At 43.0% G+C, this 5,280-nt stretch overlaps 1 protein-coding gene across 5 annotated transcripts in view; it reads right to left on the bottom strand.

Moving 5' to 3' along the window:
• Positions 1-4,054, bottom strand: part of nr4a3 (nuclear receptor subfamily 4, group A, member 3) — a 26,991-nt gene extending 22,937 nt beyond the window's left edge. For 2 of the 5 annotated variants that reach the window (XM_079502621.1, XM_079502622.1), the window contains exon 1: positions 3,798-4,054. The gene's annotated coding sequence lies outside the window, so the exon portion shown is untranslated. Of the gene's footprint in view, positions 1-742; positions 917-3,797 lie in introns of those variants that run through there. The other 3 variants (XM_079502624.1, XM_079502625.1, XM_079502623.1) reach the window with 3 other exon arrangements.
• Between the last annotated feature and the right edge of the window lie 1,226 nt (positions 4,055-5,280).

Here is a 5,280-nt window from a genome sequence, read left to right as displayed (position 1 = left end):
TTGGTCCATCATTCCACAGGTTCCATGCAGTAAAAAAGGAAAATAAAATAAAAGAAACCCTATAAACACCTTAATTTGACTTATTTTGGTCTCACAGTTTTTCTTTTTAGACATTTAAGCTTGTTGGGAACTGGGGGGGGGGGGGGGGTCGATATCTATGTCTCATTTTATTTCTCCCTCTGTATTGTGGCCTGTGCGCCTATGGCCTCAGCATTCTGTCAGTTTATCTGCTGATTGAAATGTCAACTCGGTCTGGGCCTGGCTGCCGACACACGCATACACACGCACGCGCGCTGCACAAAAGATCACCAACATGTTAATGCTTAAATTAATGTTAAATTAATTAGGCTATATAATTTCTGTTAGACGCGTGATGATGGGGTAGAAGAACGCAATTTAAATTGTCCTAAATTAAATTGTTTCATTTAGCCTATTTCTCTGTAAAACACGCGTGGTTACACCAATGTTTTATTATTTATTATGTATTTATTTATTAGGCCTTGATGATTTATTGTCGCGCAAATGTACAGCAAAACAGAAAATATCACTTCGAATGGTATGGTGGTATTTAAATCCAGTATGCCTATTTCTGACAGTGAGAGTGTAGGCCTATAGCCTATATATGGAATAAATTTTGTAGAATTTCACGAACATTCAGGATTTTACTATTTCACATCAACTCATCAACTCAGTGACGGTGGGACTGGGACGGAATGACTCGCGACCGAGACCTGTCTTTTACCTGGTGAGAGAGCTTCACGCTGAATGCTGGGTGTCCCGGGTGGAGAGGTGCTGTTGTGACTACGGGTGGGGAAATGTTCGTGGTGCTGAAAGGAGTCGGTAGTGAGAGCAGCGGAGGAACTGTCCTGTCGCCGGTGCTCTGAGCTCGGCTGAGGGCGCTCTTCCGAACCAGGGTCTGGAATAGGAGACACCTGGGTTACAGCCAAAATATGGCTCGCCATGTAAAATAATCGTGTGAAATATCAGCGTGGGGGGGAAAAAGGGGGGGGAAAAGTCTGAAAATTTGGTCCAGTATAGCCTATAAGTGAGAGAATCAGATGAAAAAAAAAACCCAAAAAAACACAAGTAAGTATTTAGCGCAAAATTAAAGGAACGTGTCACGAATGAATGTCACAATCACAAAATCATGGCAAGGACAAAATAGAAGAAAAAACTACACAAAATCATAGCCTATAGTAATTTCACAATGGAGACATGTTTAAAAAGTTAAAGAATTGCATTGATTAGGCCTATATATTTCGTGCAGATTTGGTGTGTTCTTTTTCTTTTTTACATTATCATCCTGTTTTTCATTCTTACACCCGGTCCCTACCGCTGTGGCCGGGCAAATCAATCATTATCAGGCTATAATCAATTGTAGACATGCAGTTCACAAAAATATCCTAAAAGGTGAATGAGTATAGCCTATGCATATTTACAATAGTTGTACGTGTCAGATAACAGCATAGCTTGCCTCTGATTGCCACCGTATTCGCCTGATTAGGGTTCATCCAAGAGAACTCCTGTCTTGAAAGTCGGACCAGCAGAAGCCTCCGTGCGCCCTGAGCTCCAACTGTGTCTCACTCTCGCTGCACTGGAGCGCACCAGCACATTTCAAGGCCCCGAGCGCCCCCTCTCTGCCACACAACTCTCCCCGAGATGCAGCGCTTCTGCTCCGGACGCTGTCTGAAGAGTATAGACGACTATTCACTTGTAGGCTATTCCCAGACTAGTAGTCTACACACATATATCTGACTAGTGTATACCATTTAACAAATTTACACAAAGATGCTTACGGTGTGTAGACGTGGCTACATTTCTTTGATCTGTGACCTCATAATGTTGCCAATAACGATGCAGGATCAAATTCTATATCTATCTTCGAATCTTGACTGAATAAGAATGCACTTTTCACAATCACAACCTCAGCCTGGACCAGGGCGAATTGCATGCGTCAGGTTTGCGTATACACCCACAAATAAATTACACATTGGTGGCCTACGTGGGATTCCTCTTCCACTAAAGTTGAGATATCCTATGAAGTTTTCTATATGAACACCCCCCCTCCGCTCTCCTCCAGTCCACCCCCTCTTTCCACCCAGGCGACGGGTGAGCCTAGCCTACTGGGCCGCCTGCACCGGTAACCAAGAGAACGGCAAAAGAGCTGGAAAGCACGCGCCCTGGAGCGCCGGTAGCCCCCGGTAGCCCCTCGCGCCAATAAGCCAGACAGCGCGAGGCTTCCAGCAAACAGAAAGAGAAAAGAGGAGAGATAAAGGAGGCTGGGGAAATATACAAGTACAGTAAATTAGCTCAGAGAGCCGGACTGTCAGGTGTGTGCGCGCGCGCGTGTGTGTGTGTGCGTGCGCGTGCGTGCGTGCGCGCGAGAAAGAAAGGGGAGAAAAAAAGAACAAAAATAAAGAAAAGGGAGAAACAGAAAAAGGCAAAAAGTGATTAAATAAAAGCATGGAGGCTATAGTATAGGCTTTAGCTAAACAACATGAAACGTTCTATATTTCTGGTTTTGTTTCAATAAGTGTGATCATGATGAAGTGCAAAGTCTGAAATGCATATGATGGCGGAAACGAACAACAGTATTTCACAGAGAGATATTAATGTGAGGTTATGGTCAATGGCCAAAGGTGTTTTACCTCTGATGTGTGTGTGTGTGTGGGGGGGGGGGGGGGAGGCTTTAGAGAAGAAGACAGTTTGACTGAAGACGTGAAGAGGCAGACAGTTTGACTGCTGACTGACATTCACGGTTGGCCACCAGTCGGGAGATAACTGCAGTCTATGCATTAAGCCTTAGGCAATGTGGACTGTTTGAAAACAACAGTCACCTTTTTAGGTATAATCCTCATACCTGCTTCACGCCAGGCAAATTAGGCAATGAGAAAAAGAAAAAAAAGATAGCTTGGCAGACACATTCTTTGTAAATGCAGTGACTATACTGCCAGACAGTTGCCAATTCGAAATAAAATTGGATTTATGAAAGAAAGGGGCGCGCACGCACGCACTCGCACACACACACACACACACACGCGCACACACGCACACACACACACACACACACACACACACACACACACACACACACACACACACACACACACACACACACACACACACACACACACACACACACACACACACACACATACACACACACACACACACAAACACACACGTGGGATCCTATACTTAATTATGAACCATTGATACCATACCAGTAATGAATAGAACAAAAATATATGTGGATTGAGGGCTGGATTGAGACAAAAGCTGATTTGAGATAGCCTAACTCAAATTAAATAAAAATGGGGTTTCATGGTTCGCAGCTCTCAGTTCTTATCTGAATGTAGGTTAATTTCGACTTAGACCATTAGTGCGTCTGAGTCCACTATTCATTGTGAGTGAGAGCGGCATCCCATTTCCATGACAACCAGAAAATATGATACCTTCCCCGACCAAATTGAATTCAAATTCAGCTCCATCTGCCCCCGGCGACACCATGCGCGCAGTCATCCTATCTACAGGCAATAGAACTGCCGTTCTGCCGAGCAAAGCCCTGCCATATCAACAGGTTTCTCGCAGAAAGTTTGAGAGCTATACAGACCGTGACAAAATCAAAATATATCAAGTATAGGCTAGGCTAGTTATGAACATATTGAATCTATAGTAGCCTATCCTATATTTTGTTGTTTGCTCCGCGGTCATCTCTATAATAATCTATAATCTATAGAATATTAAGTAAAGTTAAGACATTCATTCAGAGATTTCAATTAAAGCTATTTACTTACTTGTTTGCTGTAGAGGTTCCGTCTTTACATATGGCAATAACCTCGTATAGAGTATCCTGTGTATATCCAGAATAATCACCAAAGATAGAAAAAAAAGAATGAAAAAAATATTTAATATTGGAGACAGGCTACAAGATGAAAATAGGCAAAAGTTTAGTTTCCCCCCTCGTTTCCTTCTTTCTTAGTCTAAAGTAAAGTAGAATAAACTCCAGAGTAGCCTACAAGGAGTGTGTTGCGTCCGATCCCGTGTGTGTGTGTGCGTGTGTGTCAATGATGATGCCTGCAAATGTGAAGTTGTAACGCGGGTTTGTTTATGTGCGCGGTCTGAGGGAGAAAGTCTAATAGAGCATTTATGTGAGTCTGCCTCCTCATAGAGCGGCTGGTATGCGCTACGTCAATGTGACGCCATGGGAGAGGTGACGTCACTCACTGTAGCTGCTCCCTCGCCGTACAGTACTAGAAACATAAGCCCCGTGCGCTGTGCGAGAGAGAGAGAGAGAGAAAGAGAGAGGGAGAGGGAAAAGTTAGTTTTATGGTTGTAAGAGAAAAACGTAAGGGAAAGTCAACAGCCGAGCTGGAGAAAATATAGGCAGAGTGGTTAAGATTATCAAACACTTGGCCTGGGCTATGGCTCAGAGGTCCAGGCACCTGGAGCTTACAGTCTGTCCCTCCTCTATAAAATATATAAAATAAAGGCGAAAGCCACAAAAAAACATTATAATCTGCCGGTGGCAAAAAAAAAGTTTTGCCCTCGGCGGATTACGACAGTGGAATATTAGTCTGGTTTACTAGCCAGGCTAGTGAGGCTACCTACACTACACTTATATTTTTCATTCAATATCACTGAAATATAGCAGATCGATCTGCTATGTTCTACTAAAGTTTTCCCAGAATACGGGTCCCGGGGTTTAAGTGGTTAAGGATTGTTCAACTTCTAAAATAATGATCTTGTCTAGTGTAGTAGTGTATAGTGTCTAGTCTATATTGGATAGGCCAGTGGTTTTCAAACAGTGGTCCGGGGACCACCAGTGGTCCTTGAGAGGATTCCAGGTGGTCCCAGCTAAATGATGGAGAGTTGGTCACCAAATGGACCCTTATAGATCTTTAACTCTTGAGAGCGAAAAAAAATATTTTTTTACGCTCTCAAGAGTTACATTACATTGTAACATTACTGTAAAACATCTGAATTACTTAATTTACAAGTCTACGCAATTAGAAAATGTAGAAGAATTGTTATTTTGATCAACGTTTGCCTGTTATCTCTCCTAAACACAGCATAGAATTGTGGACAGAAACTAAACAATCTTTAGTTTTGGGTCTGAGAGACTAAACCTCATTAATGGTGGTCCGTGGCTCAAATGCTGAATGAATAGTGGGCCCTGGTACCAAAATGGTTGAAAACCACTGGGATAGGCCAAGTATCTTGGATTCTTGGCCGATTCTTGACCGATCACGATTCACAGGGATCCAGGAAAATGAATAT

Source organism: Electrona antarctica (genome assembly GCF_951216825.1).
Source record: "Electrona antarctica genome assembly, chromosome: 6".
Taxonomy (NCBI): domain Eukaryota; kingdom Metazoa; phylum Chordata; class Actinopteri; order Myctophiformes; family Myctophidae; genus Electrona; species Electrona antarctica.
The sequence above is the reverse complement of the archived record's forward strand: the minus strand, read 5'-3'. Positions and strand labels throughout refer to the sequence as shown.